At 44.6% G+C, this 19,668-nt stretch overlaps 1 pseudogene; it reads left to right on the forward strand.

Annotated features, from left to right (window-relative positions):
- Positions 1 to 17,264: 17,264 nt before the first annotated feature.
- Positions 17,265 to 19,199, forward strand: LOC146181155 (uncharacterized; annotated as a pseudogene).
- Positions 19,200 to 19,668: the final 469 nt, after the last annotated feature.

Here is a 19,668-nt window from a genome sequence, read left to right on the forward strand (position 1 = left end):
AGCCCAACTTCAAGTTTTGTTAAGCTACCGTAAATATGCTTAAATGAAATTAACCTCGGCAAGTCTTGGTAAAACAGCCAATTGCCTAAACGCCTACTCTGTGCTGCGCATGTTGCAATTGTTTGATCGTAAACTTTATTGAGTGCATGAAAATTCTTGGAGTTGTCGGTGGCTCGCCTATTCCGCATGTTGCCAAATCGCCCATTTCCTCCTGGAAATAAATATTTTGTACCATGCAAATGAATCGCCACGTCGCATTTAATTATCATATTTAATATTAGGCTAAAAAAGGTTAAAAGATAGTACCTGGAAAAAAGGCTAAGTATATCATCCTTAAATCAGCGCCATCACTCAGGTGTTGCCTATTTCATGACGGCGAGCTTTAGGAACAATAATGCCGAAGAGCTGTCTGCGTCTGTGTCTTCGCCTGCTAATGTGCTCTCTCCTTTTATGGTTTCTGTTCATGTACCCCCCTTAGGAGTGTAACAATGCACTCGTACGTGACACTAGCTGCGCATTTTCATTAACGCGAATGTGCTATAATTGCGATTCGTTTTTCTTTTGCGACTCATTTAGAAATTCATTTAACACATTCGTCCATTATTTAAATGAAGACATGGCTGCTGAATGTATGCAGCTAACGATGGTTTTTTTGTCCCTCACGTTCAGTAGCATTGCAGATGAGCAGGAGCTGTAGCGGGCGCCCTTCCATGAACAAGGTGCAAAGGAATAAACCGGACTGTCTTCTGAATGGAGCTTTTAAGGCGAAGACGAAATAGTGTTAGATGGAGTCTTGTGCCAATTGTTCGCCGCAGCAGACATAGCACAGACGCTTCATCAATCAGCTCGTCTAAGGCTTTTGAGAGCTTTTCCTCCAATGCCTTGTGCCAGTGTAGCTTTAGGTTGATACCGTCAGCTCAGTTGTAAACCCTGTTTTTGTGTTTGATTTGGTATCAAAATGCTGTCAAGGGAGCATATTGTTGGTCCAGGAAGCCGACAGGATAAGTGGAGGCTGCACCAGGAAATTAAGGCCAATTACTTTCCGCTTTCGATTTTCCACATACTTCGTTCGTATTTGTTATGGTAGGTAAGGAGGGCTTTCAGGTTCTTTTCACTTCTTCCTGAATAGTAATTATATTAATTGGTTCACAGGAAGGGAAAGCGCAGTATCTGTCACACTTGTAGCTGGACACCTGACACGCACGGTAAAGAAGGGAAGAGGGCGGGAGTGAAAGTGGAAAGATAGAAAAGGGAGCCGTATTGGAGGTCTACGGAGTAATTTCGACCAGGTGGGGATCATTATCGTGCGCTGACATCAAACAGCACGCGTACATCTCTTCGTTTTGCCTCTTCCTGAAGCCAGTTCCAAGTTTTCACATTGTCGGGATCGCTGTTATCTTGAACCTTCGCACATTGCTGTGCTTCAGCAGACGACAACGCCCGGGCGTGAACGGCACGCAATCAATTTTGCAGATGTTCGGTCACGGCTCATTTTCTCACTACAGGACATGGTATCTGCTACTCTTGCGGGCAGAGTAGTTCCCGTGATTAATTCTGGACTTGATCGTGTCTCTACTGGGGTCCCTTGCAAGTGAGACGGGATGGATACTTTTACATTGGCAAGTACTTACAACAGCTGACAATGTTAGGCCACAACTAACTTCTATTGCATGCAGACCAGCTCCGCAAGCATTAGAAACAGTGTATCCGAAAGCAGCCGTCCTCGGCACCTGTCCGCTAACCCAGGAGGCTACTTCAGCAAGGGAAGCTGCCCACGCCGGTATTCGTGCACGGCGACATTAAGTAAAGTCGGTCATGATTGCCTGAAAGGCCATCTTGATGCCTTTTTGACAGATAAAACAGTGTGATTGGAAACAGCACTTGGTTCCTGTCTCCCTATCAAGGTGCCAAATATACACATCAGTTTTCAGTCTTCAGCAAGCCGAATAACGCCTCAGCTAGCCGACAGCATTGTTTCCAACATACACAACTATTGCGAAGACCAGCACGACAGCGAGAAACTTGTTCCTGTGTTCCTAGCTAACAGCTGGGTTTGGCTACTGGTCGCTACCAAACGCTAATTTTCTGCCAAGGACTATAGGTCTTTACCGCGTCCTTGAATGCATGACCTCAATCAACTACGTCGTTGACTAAGTCCCGTCTTCTTTGGATCACCATCGCCGGGGTCTCAAGGAATACTGGGTAGTCGCCTGAAATACCATCGCCACTTTCTTGTCCTTTACTCCACATAAACCATATCATCTACTGCGCTCCCTAAAAAAATAATCTTAAAACCCTCGCTTCTAACTGAATGTTTAAGATCTGGGATAGACTTCGTTTGGTAAAAAATTCAGTTTTGACATTTTCAATCCTCTGATTGAAATTTTATGTTTCGTTTAAAAAATATGTCATCATTTGGTTGTGTCACACGTAAGTTTTCGTGTTTTCCAATAATGTTGTCCTTTTTTGTGACACGTTGACAGCAAAAGTGTTAGTAGCTTAACGTAGTCTCTTCATTTTCTATACTTGAAAAAAGGGAGTGGTCTGAATTTGTTTATTACAAAGTCCGGTTATCGTTTCGGTTTGAAATATCGGTTCGTATCAGAAGGTTGCATTACATAAAAACTCTACCGGTCGTGCTCGGCGGCAGCTTTTCGATGGAGGCGAAAAGCAAGGCGCCCGTGTGCTGTGTGATGTCAGTGCACGTTAAAGAACCCCAGGTGGTCGAAATTTCTGGAGTCCTCCACTACGGCGTCTCTCATAGCCTGAGTTGCTTTGGGACGTTAAACCCCACAAACCAAACTTGTTGGTTTTTCATTCTTTTTCTTCAGATTGAAGCCGACTTCACACATATCAGGGTGCCCGAGTCGGGCGTCAGTTTTATTTTGTTATTTATTTTCTAAACGAGCATTTATCTTCTTATACTAATAAGGTGGTAGGCCTCTTCTTTGTGCGAGAGTCCATGTGGGCAAGGGGCCCCGAAGCACTGCTCCCGATTCGGAGGGAGCGACCTTGGCTCGAACGCGGGACGGCTCCCACCCGACGTTTCTTTGAAGGGAAAAGCTTCAATGTGTCCGTCCTTTCTTTCCCTCTGTTTGTTTTCTGGGTGTATGTATTTGCTTCTTTCAAGCATGAGAGTGTCAAGTTTGACACAAAGTAGAACAGAATCTTTGAACGGTGAGAGAATTGCGTTAAACGGGCGAGACGAGTAGCGTGTTTTCGAACTTTTGCTCCAGCGATATGTTATTCTGCACCGTGTTAAAGTCTTCCTAATCAAACTTTGTACACTTTGCATATAATAAAACAAAAAATCCATAAAAATATTTGATTGCCCGTCCTTCGATATTTTGTACATTCATTTTCTTCTTCGTTAGCTAGCTCGTTCTAGTTCTACAATACATATATTATGATGAGGCAGCCTAAAGATAACAAATACTAATATAGTTATACAATAAAAGAACAAAGTAAAGCTAACGCTATGTAGATTGTAAGTCAGGATGCCAGTAGGCACCGCAATGTTGTGGCCGCTTTAAACACAAAGTTTGCTACAATTAAGTTCGTTTTTCAAAACATCCTGGGAAGTTTTCTTAAAAAAATGTCTTCTGCCAGTTTGCTTCACAGCTTAAATACAGAAAAGGATATAAATACGTGTGCAATCTTAAGAAAGAGGACATTCATTACTAAATAACAAAATCAAAGAATATGTAGTGGTCCATTTACATCATTATATTTGCATGTGGGGACCTATGCCTGGCCAGCATTACAATTTCGGATAATGATTACAGTTATTACTGAGTTATTCCGCTTTCAACTGAACGGCTTTTGCTGCTCTTTATCGTCCGTTGTTATAGACGGGGTGGAAGATGGGGAAATATAATTTTATACGTATTGCAGAACTTGCAGTAGAATTTATGTTGTTCGTTCCTTTTCGGAAGGTTCTTTAAATTCTTCCTGTCATGCAGTTAGATGTGAAGAAGACCAGGATGCGTACTAGAAGTTGATGATGGTCGAGCATATATTTACAGCGGGACATATATACAGACAGTAAACACTTGTAGAAATGAATTTCCAAAAGGACACTTTGCGCTACTATACTCTTCGACCTAAATGGCTAGAGCTTAAATAGAACAGCCTCGTTACATGCCTACGCATGGAGCCCCAGCTCAGACTGGACTGAACTCTCTTGGATCACGTCTCATTTTACACATTGACAAAACAAAGAAACAGGGGCGGTCATTTTCAGAGGCCAGCCTCACACATCAACTGTCCAATAAGAAACTATGCTAGATGGGCCCAGCCCCATGGGTTGGCCTTAGCCTCTAACCCAGGGCCCCACTAGAAATACAGTTTACAACAAATAAAGAGCGCGGTGAAACTCTTTCTCCAGTGAGGGTGCCGAACCCTCTCCAGTCGGGAGACTTTCTTCCTACTTGTCTCCTGCATACCGCCGGCCCATACACGCTGCCGCTGCTGGTTAAATCCTTTCCACAGTGCATTGCCACGCGCCTCCATGTTTACTACCACGGCAACGACATTTTCGGCATGAAGGAGGAGAGGGCATTTCTAATTATTCTATACAGTCCCTGCTTTTAATATGTATTGACAAATGGCCTCACACCCGGCACGGCCCTGAGCCTATCGAAGTCGTCATAACATGGTTTCTAAATGCAAAATTACGTCAAGCAATTCTAATTACAAGCTTCTCATGCGCACATTTATTCTGGACCAAATGAGGTGCGGTGGTGACCTTCAGAGAAACGCGGCTTTTCACAACTCAAGCGTTATAATGAATTCCATGATTATTATCCGTGAATAATCCATGCAGGAGCTGTTGTGGAAAATCTACATGCGGTTTGCCTGCATAAGTGATTTTTGTAGCATACATAAATTGACAGCTTTGACGTACTAGCGTACTAATTCGTCAAAGAGAGACGTACACAGCGTTTACCGACGTTTTCCTTAACAATACGAACAGCCCTGAGGAAAGCGACTTGTTGACAGTCGCTTTCCTCAGGGTATATAGAAAATGTATATAGGTATATAGACAGTATATAGAAAATGTATTTGTATTTTAACGTAGTGGAAACGTTACCGTAGGCCACAAACAAACAGATGTGTTTAGCACTGAACTGAACTCTTCGTTGGTCTGACTTGCGCCCGGAAAAGAACTCAGCAACTTGACGGTAGCGATAGCAGCGAACATGCTCACAGGGCATCGTGCAGAGAAATGCCTGCTGCATTAAGCAGCGCTCTCTTTAAAGTGTGCGAGCAAAACAATCAACTCATGCGGGAAGAGTCCGCAATAATACGGAAACAGCTCTGCTTGACTGTAATCTTTTCGGACTAATTTCGGTGAATCTCGCTCTACTGACAGTGATAAAGACACGTTTCGCGATACCCAGCTTAAACAAGAATGCGAGATCGGTCCGTGCTCTTTTTTTTTTCGCACTTCCATGTTCCGGGTCTACAGTCACTACCTGTATTAAGTGGACATATTCGCATACCATGTCCAGTGCTTTGCTACCTAGAACTGCTGTTTCTAATCGAAGCTGTTGAACATTACATTAGCCTTCTGCATATTGACTTTCAAAACTACCTTTCTACTATTCCTGTCTTCGTGGTGAACAATTTTTTGCAGTTCATCGCCTGAGTTACCTAGCAGAGCAATGTTTTCAGCAAATCGCAGATTACTGAAGTATTCTCCATCAACCCTTAACCCTAGCTGCTCACAATGAAAGGGAAATAACTAGGAGAATAAGACTGGAATGGAGCGCATTTGGTAAGTACTTGCAGATTACAGCTAGCAGCGAGAGGAAAGTATACAACAGTCGAATTTTACCTGTACTTACAACGGTGCTGAAATGTGTAGGATATCCAAAACGGTTCTACCTAAGATGAGGACAATGCAGGTGGCTATGGAATGAAAATTAGTTGGTGTAACGTTAAGCGATAGAAATCGCACAAAGTGGGTCAGAGAAATAACTCGATTTAAGGATACTCTAGAGGTTGTGCAGGGAATGTGGTCCGTGCAGAGAGGACCACCGAAGAGAGGACCACCGATCGTCGCTTAGGGTAACAAATTAGATTTCAAGGGAAGGAAAGCGTACCAGGGGACAATTGATGGTCGCTTAAGGTAATTATTAATAATAATTGGTTCTCAGGAAGGGAAAGGCGCAATATCTGTCCCGTTTTCTTACGATGAATCTGAACGATGCCTTAGAGGAATGAAGTAATGTAGGAGTCAAATTACATTTCAAGGTAAGTAAACCGTTTCAGGAAGCGACAGAAATTTTAAGTGGGCGGACAAGGTGATGAAGTTCGCAGGGGTCAAGTGGATGCAGCTCTCATAGGACTGGGTTATTGAAGGAATATAGGAGAGGCCTTCGCCCTGTAGTGGTTATAGTCCGGCTGATGATAATGGTGGTGATGATGACTAATATTGGCATTAAGACAGCAGACCGACTTTTTTAAATAAAGATTATTAGCAACATGATCATACTGTCTTATATTGAAGTATTCTCGCAACTTTCAATTGGAACTGGATTTAGAAATGGTCGCCTCATGTAGGGAATATATTAGCCCGCAGAAAAATGAGCTCGAGTGTGGTATCCGATTCACAGTGTTTCTTTACCGCAGTGTTTTCTGACCAGTTGACAAGTGCAACCTGATCATCTCGCAAGTCTTTGTGTTAATTACTCGCGCTGTCAAACGTACTGCTTGCAATAAAGTCACTATTTTTCTTCAGCTGGGCAGGAAAGCTACTATATATTTTGTATATACAACGTGCGTTTTTGTATTTGAACTTCTTGCACAAATAAAGTAGTACGGGTTTTTGTTGACTACTCAGTGAACCATGGCATTTCGATGATCTCAGCCTTACTGAATTTCGTACTGACACAAGCATGGAATCACCGCTGTATTAGTTCAGTGCCAATCTGAGCTGCGGCCACTTCATTATCTACGCTATCTATCTCCCCTCTATATCGGAGTAGGATTACTCGATCACTTACGATAAGTGCTTAGCTCTAGCGTGGACCATTGGGATATTTCGCTCCTATTTGTAAGGCCGCCGTTATACTGGTGTCTTACTATGTAAGAGCAAAAACACTTTTTGAAATCGTTTTTACTCAAAACATTCTTACACCCTGAGTCTTGGGTGTTCGTTTCATTGCAAAGCGCTTCATGCTTACCATAAGTGGGCTACGGTTGCAGAATATGCCTTATGGTCTTAGGGGTTGCAATATCACATAGGATGCTGGGTGTAATGCTGTATAATTTCGTACCCTTTTATTCATGAGTGGCAGTTTGCAGATATAATCAATTACCGAAATAAAGCATCGAAATTTTGATAAAATTAATAATAGGCATAAGTGTTTTCTAAAAATGAAATTGGAACCAAGTTTCACCTCCAGGAAACCGCTGGTAGCGGTCCAGGCTACATTTGAAATTGTCGCAATATAGCCGTTTGCACGATGAGGTGCGTTTCTTCCACGTTTCTACGATTGCTAATGTGCCTTTTTGGTTATTTACCGTCGTGAACGGTATTGCGTTTCGCGTGCATATCTGTTAAAGAGTTGTGTACGCTTTTGAAGTGCCGTTTACAAGAGGCGTTTAACGCAAAGGGGCATTTATCGTGTCGGCAAGTCCCCCGAGGTTTTTCGTGCTTTGCTCAGGAGCAAGTACTGCTGCAGCGTATCATATTTCGTAGGCTCGAAGCGAGACAGCATGAACAATTTTTTTTTCTGCATGTCTAGGAAGTATATCCACCGACTACGTTGCCCTAGCGCTGAACTCGCACTTGTTGGTTCGGTACTTAGGATAGGTAGGCGGACAGCGTAATGCTCGGCGTACGCAATCGCCTTTAAAGATAACCCTATTCTAATGCATATCGTGCATTGAGGCAAAATTGTCCTACCGCATTGCTGCATAATGTATCTTTTTGTGCTGGAGCGCTGCGAAACGGTCTGGAATGAAAAACGTGTGCGCTTGTTTTCAGCTGGCTGCCACATTGCCATCGTATATGTGCCTGCATATAAGGGCAAGTTACTCAGATTTTGAGCACGAACATCGGTCTCAAATTTTAATAAAATAAATACTGTGTGTGCTACGTTTCTCTTGCACTTAGTACACGCAAGGAGGTTCACGAAACAAATTTAGTTTCTTGGGTATTTGGTACTTCGCTTTGGTAGTTCGCTTGTCTCGGCTTTGTTCTACGCTTTTCTGTTCATGCTAGTTTACGTCATCGGGCAGCGTAAAGGATACGCACGATTGTTTATACATAATATACGATGGACTTTCGAGGTAAGATTAGCACTTTAGGGACGTAGGAACACAAACCACTTAACCATCCCTCCCCTTAGCCTTTCTGCTCGGCTGGTGATAGCATGGTGACAGGTTAGGTTAAGGTGAAACGGGGTGGAAAGGTCCTTTTTTGCGTTCCACAATTCTCCTCGCACCCTCGACTCCTGCTCCAACCTTTTCTCTTTCACTATGCCCTGACTCTCCTAAAACCTCCTCCTTCTTTTCACTTTTCTCTCCCTCACCTTCTCTCCTCATTTCACTCGCGGTGCACAGCGGACGTCCACTCTCATTCTTTCGTACTTGGAGCGTAGGCGAGTGCCGCGGCAAAAGCGTTCGCCCCTCCCACGATGCCGTCCAGCTGCCCTTTTTACTCGGGGGCGTCCCCTCGCCACCCACGTTTTTGCACTTTTTGTTCTTTTCGGTGACTTATCAGCGCAGCATGCCTCTGCGCTCGCACTGTTGGATTCGAAGGCCGGTGGTCGGCCGGCCTGGTTGGCGTTGCATAACTATTTGCCGCTATCACAGCCCTAAGTTACTTTCCCGGCTTCAGGATTTCCGTTTTCTAGCGAGAGCTATACTGGCCACAATCTCGCCATTTCGCCGTACCTATCCGTGCCTGTCCGAAGAGCGAAGAAAGAAGAAGTCGTGGCAGGTGGTAGCTGGCAGCTGACCTGGCCGACCGCGAACTGCACATAGGGCTTCCTGGTTTTACGTTGGTCACGAGCTGCCAACTCGGGCCTCTCCTTTCATCATCATCATCATCATCATCATCATCATCATCAGCCTGATTATACCCACTGCAGGGCGAAGGCCTCTCCCATATCTCTCCACTTAACCCGGTTCTGTGCTAGCTGCATCCACTTGACCCCTGCGAACTTCTTAATCTCATCCGCCCACCTAACTTTCTGCCGCCCCCTGCTACGCTTTCCTTCCCTTGGAATCCAGTTTGTTACCCTCAGCGACCATCGGTTATCCTCTCTTCGCACTACATGTCCTGCCCATGTCCATTTCTTCTTCTTAATTTCCACTAGGATGTCGTTAACTTGAGTTATTTCTCTGACCCACTCTGCACGCTTTCTATCTCTTAATGTTACCCCTACCATTTTTCGTTCCATAGCCCTCTGGGTTGTCCTCAACTTAAGTAGAACTCTCTTGGTTAGCCTCCACGTTTCAGCCCCATAGGTGAGTACAGGCAAGATGCAACTGTTGTATACTTTCCTCTTGAGCGATACCGGTAAGCTGCTAGTCATAATCTGCGAGTGCTTGCCAAATGCGCTCCATCCCAATCTTATTCTTCTTGTTATTTCCTTTTCATGGTCCGGATATGCGGTTACTACCTGTCCTAAGTAGATATATTCGCCTACTACTTCCAGTATTTCGCTACCTAATGTAAACTCCTGTTCCTTCCCGAGGCTGTTAGGGTAATATGTTAGGGTAATATAAGAATCAGCCTGCCAGAACCCTTGCATTCACGTTACTCCTAGCTTACGCAGGCACGTTATACCACTCGGCTAAAGCGGGGATTTATATGTTGGCTAATAGCTTAGGCTAACGCGTCATCATGAAGGTGGAAGTGAAAACAGTGAGAAAGAGGTGCCATAGTGGAGGCTTCGGACCACTGCCGGATAGAGGCTTCCGCCGTATCAGACTTTAGGGGTCAAAAGTGCCTGTATGGCATAAATAAAGCTTAAACTATAAACTACTTTGTGCAAAAGCCATGACTACTTTCAAGCCGAACCTAAACGCAATCATGCAAATGTCTCGCTTAACAGCAAGTTTAACCACAAGCTAAACCATAGCTAATTTTTTATTCACGACGGGAGCATTTTTCATATTAAGGGAATCATATTTTGCGGTTGCATGGAATGCAAAGTGTCATTTTGTTTGTGCTGTTTTGTTATGGTGTTTACAATTGCTTTCGAAGAATCATTTAGCGACCTATTTTATTTTCAGAAAGACTTCTATTGAGGCCCTTGCAGATGAGCTAAGGGAGCTGATGAGGTTTAAACCTTCTAGGTTTCTTTATTGTTGTAGTCACAGTGCAACATAACTGTTGGACCGCATTTCTTGTTTTTTTTTTGTAATTTCATCAGTAGGGACGATTAGAATAAATGGATATTTACTACTGATGCCTTTGTGTTCACGTAGAGGCCGACAGCTTTCATTCTGTGGAGAAAAGTTGCGCCGGAAGTTGCTATTGCAAAGTTTCGTTCTGACCAGATGGGTACCTTCTTTTCTCTTGCTTAAAAGTACAGCATGGAGAAGTTAGCCGCATATGCTTACCTACTTAGCTCATTACAGTGGGCAAGTTGAAGACGTTTTGTGACTTACTATTCTTTAAAACATTGCATTTCATCAATGAAGTACCATACCTTTACAAGGTTTGAGTAGTCTTGTGTGACGGTGACTCAGCTAAAAATATTGAAAGAGTTATATTTTTATGGGCTACTTTGTTTCTTTGAAATAGTAAAAGCTATGATGTGATGCATATCATTACAGCTTAGAGAAGGATTGTTTTACCAGTTCCCATTTTTAGCGAAGTAGAAGGACCTTACTGTCTCTTGTGTCTGTGTTATGATTATAGTGAAGCAGAATGGCTGTTCTTGTACTAGGATTTTGATCTGAATAACTGAGAACCGATTTTCGTTGAATTGTTTTAAGCTTGTTACACAGTTTTCAAAAGCCACAGTGTGTTTTGTTCAGAAAAATTCTTTGTTCAGTGCAAAGGTGTACTGGACCAGCTGGCTTTATTTCATTTTACAGTGCAAGAAGCAGATAGGTATATAGAATATCGCCTTCTGCTTTTTCTTTGTCATCTATGCAGCATTGTAATAAGTAAAAATAACGTTTCTAGGTTTCAATGCAGTTCAGCACATGCAGATGTAGAGCAGCAAACGACTTATTATCAGTAAAACCCCTACCCTAAAACACAGGCGATACGCTTGGTTTTCTCTCTGTGATGCTGACCTTTACTTTGCCATCTTTATTGCCTTCCTAAACGCATATAGCTGCATTGCTCATTTATTGACGCTCTGCACTCACGCCTAAATCCACATGGTCAGGGATTTAATGGTGTAAAATTGACGTATATTGGGATTAGGCAGCATAAGTCATGTAACTATGCAGGCAAGTTTAAAAGAACGATGCAGGGAATGTCCAATCCTTCTGATGTGAAGCAAAGGTTGACTTTTCTGTGCAGCCAGAAATGATTAAACACTGTCACTCTATACCAATGCGCTGTATGCAAACTGCGAGTGTGACGAGGAATACTGTGCTGGTTGAGGTGAAATCATGAGATATGCGAAACCAAATACGGCAGTCCTCCAGCCTGCTTACTCTAGCACACTAGTTTATGGTCCCGCGTTGCTACATTGACTACAGGATTCTCAAAACATAAGTACGTAATCCTATCTCAGTTCTTGCCGCTCAGAAAAATCATTCTAATTTCGTTTTGGAGCGAGATCTGTAGGCTCCATACAAGCTGCAAACATACTCATGCGACCAATGTAGAAAACATCGCGTAAAATTGCATTTTGTTTATTTCTGGTTTTAATTCTGAACCACAGTTCGCTGCATATTGACTTCACGCCACTTTTACTAAACGCATTCTGAGATATATTTGAGTATTGAAGTGTCGTGTTCTTGAAAGGCTAAAAATTCATGCTACAATGCTACCCTAGTTTTGATAAAGGAGGAACACCTCCGACGCCGTACACGTGCTCTGATACCTCCGTGTACGGTAAGCCTCCTTCGCGGTCTACCCCGTGCAGAGGAGGTGGCGCCTCGGAGGATTAAAGTTGGATAGCCCTAACACCGGCAGTGATTAGAAAGTGGCCTCAATTTCGACATAACACCGGCAGTGGCCAGAAAGTGGCCTGAATTTTGACATTGATATCCACACCCTAGGGGCTTAAAGTTGGGGTAGCCCTAACACCGAAAGTTATCAGAAAGTGGGCTCAGTTTAGACATTCATATCCACACCCTGGGTGCCCTGTCGAAAAACACAGAAGCTGGCATTCATCCCTTGCTGTTTAAATATCCAGCACTGAAGCCAACGCGAATCCGGCATCTGGTGGCAGCTGGCTTCTCCTCCCATAATCCGCCGTCATATGCGGCTAGGACGCAGGGACCACATCATCGTTCGCTCCTCGACTTCATAGTATCAGCCAACATTATTCATTTATTTGGCCGCACCCTTCATCCTTCATAGCAGTTTTATGCCCTGAAGCAATAAACATCGCAAAAAAGTACGTTCGCAAAACAAGTTGAGGGCTGAGTGTGTAACATCGCCAGCAGCAATGTCTTAGCAAAAAAATTAATTCTGTAATGAGATATGCATGCAAGTTTAGTTTACGTCTTTTGCATATATTTTTATCTCAGTATTTGTTTTACAATAGCGAAACTCAAAATATTCTATAACAAAACCACGATATAACCGCGTGCGCAACTTTAAAACTCAGCGCAGTTCGCAACTGCGGCGACGCCATTTTCAGTTAGGTGGCACTTGTGCGTGTTCGTCATGCGCTATCTCAGAGTCATGGCGCGGTATGAAGTTTAGACAAGTTTGTTTTTTTCCTATAATAAAGAGCAGAATTCGGAATTTTACTCTTGGAGGTTCCAATTATTCTTGGGCAGTGCCAGTTTTAGAGTTTTATACTGTGTGCACACATCTTTAACAGTATTATGCAGTTTCCAGTTTTGTATCTGCGAATGTTAATACGAGTGCACTCCGCTTTCCTGTCTATCACTGTGAAGCGTAAAGTGCCTCTCGAGATGCGAAGAGAATTTTTACGTAAGCCCACCTGAACTTGCGTCTTTGACAGCGGTAATGATTACGGTGATGCAAAGAGGCCGCAGGGTTCTTGCAAAATATGAAAAAAATTTCACCATTCAGGATACACTATGCCATCGTGGTAAATTTGTCTGGCCCTGGGCGGCATATTGTACCCTCTTTTTCTTTGAAATTTTAGAATATTATATTGAAAAATTCCAACAATTTGTGCATATTTATGAGCTAAAATGCGCGCTATTTGTTTGGAATTCTCGCAACACATTCAAGATATTACTACGAGTCTACAACAGTCGTTTGAAATATTCTTATATCGCACAGCCCGGTACCAAGATCCGGGCTAACATCGCTGTTGAAAAGCAGTTCTAAGATATTACCATATTATGCATGTTGATACATGAAAAATAATGAAGTGGGCAATAAATTTTAATGTCAGGCCTATACTTCATATTCGATTAACGAGAGACCGTTCGCCCTTGGAAGACGAATAAATGTTTTTCTTGATGTGGCATATTATTTGCAGAGCTGGCAGTGGTTTTGCTATTTTCATGTAGGCGAATCTCACCCGGTAACAAGATTTTCAGCACCATATAAGGCTGGAGAATTATCGTTTTTGTTAGAATTGCTCTACGTCAGATAAAGCAATGAAATTTATGTTGCTAAACTGGATTCAACTGGTAATTGCTGTCATCTTTTGTGTGTAAGTATAAAGTCATATACACATGGGCCTTAGTCGACGCTACTGTCTTTTGCTCTTTGTGACTTCGATAAAAGTGTATTATCTTACAGGCCCTAATAGTTCTGAATCCAAGGCATCTTTTTTGCGCCACAATGTGTAACAAATTCTGTCTATAAGGATGGGAACAATATTCACACGAAAAAATGAAAACGGCTTCTTCAAATAATAATGAGTTAAATGAGCATATAAGTGTCCATGATTTCATGTTCTGCTAAAACAACCTGCATTTTTAATATGCTTGCAGTCGCAGGCTACCGCTCAGTGTTAGAGTCCAGTAGACTGAGGCAGAATCGGTAATTAATATAGCCATCCTTACGTAACTATGGATCTAGAAGTACCGCGCATTATTTTGGATTTAAATGTCCCGGCGACGCCTACTGCCTTCATGAAATAGTTGCTCAAGCTGACACCTTCTCATAACAGGCTAACATCACGCTGGTCCTTGGTTTCACGCAACTCGCTAGCCAGTCAGCGTCCCATCACATCTTCTAGCAGCTACTATGTCACAGAGACGTGCAGCGATGTTTCGCTGACGATGACACAGGCGCTGACTCTGCGCCAGTGTCATCTGCTTCTGTGGACCGATGTCATATATGCGTGTTGAAAGTAATGTAGCAATTTATGGTGATTCAATATGATGATATCCTTATCATTATTATTTTCTCTATTTCTCTGTTTTACGGTGAGGCATTCTTGCTCTCTCTCTTGCGGAAGATGTCTTGGATTTCACACTGCGCTTGCAGGACATCAAATTTGTAACATACTTTCCAGGCAGTTTCTTCAGATGTGCTTGTAGTTCTTTGTCCGGGCAGAACATTGATGCTACTTTTAACGTGCTTCACGAATTTCCTTCACTACAGCATCAGCAATTTTGTGCTCTTTCTCGAAACAACTTAGGTGCAAAGATTATGTGGTCAGCTCACATGTTGATGCACTGTCAACCAGTACATTGGCGGGATTAGTTCCTGATCAACCAGAGACATCATATAGATGCTCTGAAGCAATATCTTTTCCGGCTTCTATCGGAAAAGCAACACATGCCTGCGACAGTCGCTATTGCCTGAAACTGAAATGCTCCTCCTAGGTCTGTCTCTTTGCGACTTAATGTAGCGGCTGGCCATAAAATACATTTACTTCCGGCAAGCTCCACAAGTTTCAACGTAGCGACATGGCACTGTTGGGAATCCGCTGCCTCTTGCTGAAGTATTTCGTTTGGTTCATTGTTGTCCTTGCTGATTTTTGAAGGGGAAGCTTCATTAAGCCATGTAATGCCAAGGTCACCGTGATTTACCCCGGCCAAAACTGCGCATGCGCCCCATCTTCTGCCTTAAAGGCGTGTTCCTAATCTTGTTGCTTCCCACCTTCATCTGGTCGTCTTCCGAATGTTCTTGTTCCTCGTTTTCTTCGTCTTGTCCTCCGAATCTTGCGGGGTTTCCAGACCCAAGTAATGGGTATGTTTAAACACCTAAATGCTATGCTAGAGGCTAGATTGCCTCCCGTAGTCCGCCAATAGCCGATTTTAGTGAATCTAGTGCCTCACCATGGCCCCTCGCCAGCAAATTGAGGTTTGGCAGTGGAACTGCAGGGGCTTTCGTCGCAAGCGGGGGAACCTGCAGTTGCACATAGAAAATCTAGATAGTAAGCCAAAAATTATAGCTTTGCAGGAGGCTAGCGGCTCGGTTAAATTACCGGGATTTAAGACATTCACACCACCAGAGATTGATCGAGGGGGCGTATCGAGCGTCTTCACGGCCATGCTAGTCCATCGCAACACTACAGTGATTCAGCATAACATAGATAGCAGCAGGGAGGACTATGTCCTGCTGGAGATTTTGCCCAAAAGAAAAGGCGATAAGAGTTTCTTTGCTCATAATGTATACTCTTCTCCAAAAGATAAGGGGGTGGGCTTACCAGAACTCCTGATAAAACCCCGCCGGGGTGGCGCAGTGGTTACGGCGCTCGACTACTGTTCCCAAGGACGCGAGATCGAATCCCGGCCTCGGCGGCAACTTTTCGATGGAGGCGAAAAGCAAGGCGCCCGTGTGCTGTGCGATGTCAGTGCACGTTAAAGAACCCCAGGTGGTCGAAATTTCCGGAGTCCTCCACTACGGCGTCGCTCATAGCCTGAGTTGCTTTGGGACGTTAAACCCCACCAACCAACCAACCAACCAACCTCCTGATAAAGACGCAACGGATAGCGGCTAGGTCTCAACTCATCGCGGTGGGGGATTTCAAAGCGCCTCATCCGGAGTGGGGCTACATCCGAGCCAGCCCGAAGGGAAATAAACTTTGGCAGGTTGCCCAGGACCTGCGATGGACGATCTTGAACAACCCGCTCGATCATACGAAGATAGGCAACAGCGTGAGCATAGACACCTCTCCAGACGTCACATTTGTGAATGGAATCGAAATTCAAAGTGGGTAAACGCGGGATAGCCACTGGGAGGTGATCGCTATATCCTTTCCACGATATTTAGTGCTGCTAAGCACAAAGACAAGGTGAAAGGAACTCGAGTGACGGACTGGGACCGATTTCGGAAAGTCAGGAATGACACAGTGAACAGGGAAATCGAGGACTTAGGAGCCTGGGTTGAGGCACTCAAGCAGGCCGTGAAGAGTACCACAGAAGAGGTTCCAACGGAGGAGGAGGGCACTACGGCTGACTCTAGATTGTTACACATGTGGCAAGCACATGCGAGTCTACTTTGGAGGTGGAGAAAACAAAGGCATAGTGGTGTCCTCCGTAGAAATATGGCCAAGTTAGAACGAGAAATTGAAACGTACACATTGGTGTTGGAGTGCAAACAGTGCAAACAGTGGAGGCAGATTTGTGTCCAGATGAATGGGCAATTCGGATGCAAAAAATATGGCAGTTGTTGAGGCACCTCTTAGACCCGGCGGCAACAAAATTTGCGTAGAGGGGCAAATGGCTAGGTTAGTGCATCGGTATCAAGACACGACTGGGGAGTTTATACATGAACTCCGAAGTCGTTACATAAGCGCAGAGGCGGGCGGTTGCTTGCAGGATTACTCGCGAGAGGAAAACCTTGAATTAGATGCAGACTTTACGGTGGTGGAGGTGGAGTTTGCAATGGGTCAGCTTCGTACCACGTCAGCACCGGGGCCGGACGGGGTTACTAATAAAATGCTGAGGAACCTGGATTTGAAGTCAGTGGGGGCCCTCACGAATTTGATGAATAAATATTGGGTGGCCGGGGAGATTCCGCCAGAGTGGAAGCATGCTGGATTACATTTATTCCTAAAGCCGGGAAGAAGCTCTGCATTGAAAATCTGCGTCCCATCTCGCTAACGTCATGTTTAGCCAAATTGATGGAGTATGTGGTCCTGAACAGGCTTCAGGGTTATGTAGAGGACAAGGAGTTGATACCTGAAACAATGATTGGCTTCAGGGCTAATTTATCAACGCAGGATGTCATGATACAGCTCAAAAAAGACGTGGTTAATCCTGGGTACGGCACGGGCACCAAGGCTATCTTGGGGCTCGACCTAACTAAGGCCTTTGACAATGTTACCCACGAGGCAATATTGAGGAACCTATCGCACATAAGTCCGCGGGGTAGAACCTTCCGGTACATCAGATCGTTTCTGGAGAGTAGGACTGCGGAGATTCTAGTCAGAGAAATGAAATCGGATCCCTTCCCATTGAGGGGCAGGGGGACACCGCAAGGGTCGGTATTATCGCCGTTCCTATTTAATCTCGCCTTGATCAAGATACCACCCAGGCTGCAAGAGATATCGGGACTTAAACATACATTTCATGCGGATGACATTACTCTTTGGGTAACAAGAGGCAGTGACGCACATTTGGAAGAAATTCTACAGCACGCGGTGGATATTGTGGAGGAGCAAGCAAGGGAAGCAGGACTCTCGCGCTCTCAGCCCAAGTTCGAGCTTTTTATGCTGAGGGACAAACCAAGAGGGATACATGCGAGGCACTATGTGCCGCCACCGCCTTTAGATGCCAGAGTGGGGGGAGTACCGGTCGCTGAGGTCCGAACGATCAGGATCTTGGGTACGTATCTGCAGACTAACAGGAAGAATAGCGAGTCCTTGGAAAGGCTTAAAAATACAGTCAATGCTACCATGAGGCTAATCAAGAGAATGACCAATCGTAAGAGAGGTGTTAAGAAAAAAGACTTGTGTAAGCTGGTGCAGGCGTTTGTGCTCAGTAGATTAGTGTATGCGACTCCTTATTTGAAGTTGGACGCGACGAAAAAGGGCAAGGTGGAGGCTATGATTAGGCAGGCGTATAAAGCGGTTCTTGGGTTGCCTCACAATGCGTCTACCGAAAGGCTGCTGAGATTAGGGGTGCACAACACCCTAGAAGAACTACGGGAGGCGCACGTGGTGATGCAGCTCGGTAGGCTTTCAAAACCAAAAGCAGGAAGGGACATATTGGAAAGGATCGGCATTGAAGTTGACGTTCCAACTGGAGACACGAAAATTCAGATTAGGCGGGAAATGCACAAGGGCTTGCACATAAAACTTTTGCCCAAGAACATGCATCCAATACAACACGAGGACCGCAGGAAGGCAAGAGTCAGAGCTTTACATGCTAAGTACGGGAAGTACAACGGGGCACGCTATGTAGATGTCGCCGAGTATAAGGACAAGAACGCATTTGCAATTGCGGTGGTGGACGGGCGGGGACGCTTGATCGCCTCCGGATCAGTCAAAACCCGCTCCCCAGAAACTGCAGAGGAAGCGGTGATAGCACTAGCTATTACTAGTAGTAATGCTGACCTGATCTTCAGCGATATAAAAACAGCCATCCGAAATTTGGCGAGGGGCAGAATACCTATCACAGTGGCGCGATTGCTGAATCGGGCCACGCGGCGAGGGACTACGGAGGCGGAAATTGTCTGGGTACCTGCACTCTGTGGGAACCCTGGGAACGAGACGGCTCACATGAATGCTCGAGGTTTCGTCAGCCGAGTAGGTGTGCCGGACGTTCCGGGAAGGTCCACGAGAGATGGGTTGGTATCCTTTCATGACATTACTAATCATTTCAAACTTGACCGGTGGATTTACCCACCCCCGGACGAGCAATTGGCGAAGGCGCAAGAATGCGTCTGGCGACGATTGCAGACTAGATGTTTCTTCAACCGATACGTGTTGAGCAAAATCTACCCGGACACTCAGCCGGAGTGAAAATGGTGTCAGGAATTGGCAACCTATGACCACATATTATGGAGCTGCAGCATAGCACCGCCACCGGCGGATATTATGCGTGATCCTTCCCTCGAGCAGTGGGTGGCTGTGTTGGCCAGCTCAGACACGGTCGTCCAGACCAGGGCCGGGGAATGGGCCACCCAGGTCGCTGTCAGCCATGGGCTGATGGCCATCTAACACGGAATCGTCCACACATGCTCTCTGACGAAAATAGTGTTTCCATCCATTCTTGCTTCCGGTCTCCTTTTTCTTTTGTTCCCTATTTTTCTTTTGGCTTTTTCGAAACTCCTTGATGTATTTTTCCGACTTGTTTTTCTGTAAATGAAGGGGTTTAAGACGTCTTGTTATTTGTAATTAACGATTCGCTTACACTCTACTATAAAACAAAAAAGAAACCATCGACAATGTTTTTTCTGTTTCATTCTATTTGAGTGTGCCTGAACACGTATCTAAGTCCGCGTATAGGTGCACTTAATTGTTATCAACTGATAGCTCTTCTTCCGATGGTACTACGGCCGTGAAAGGACGTTCCGATGCCGCTTCCTAAGAAGACAAATACACGAAATCATGTACTGGCAGCACACCAGCAGCTTTTGTTACTTGGGGCGCATAGCTTATAATACGCTGTAAGATTTGATCAACCTCA

The sequence above is a fragment of the Amblyomma maculatum genome, chromosome 8 (assembly GCF_055883805.1).
Source record: "Amblyomma maculatum isolate TAMU_Amacu chromosome 8, ASM5588380v1, whole genome shotgun sequence".
In the NCBI taxonomy this organism is placed as follows: Eukaryota; Metazoa; Arthropoda; class Arachnida; order Ixodida; family Ixodidae; genus Amblyomma; species Amblyomma maculatum.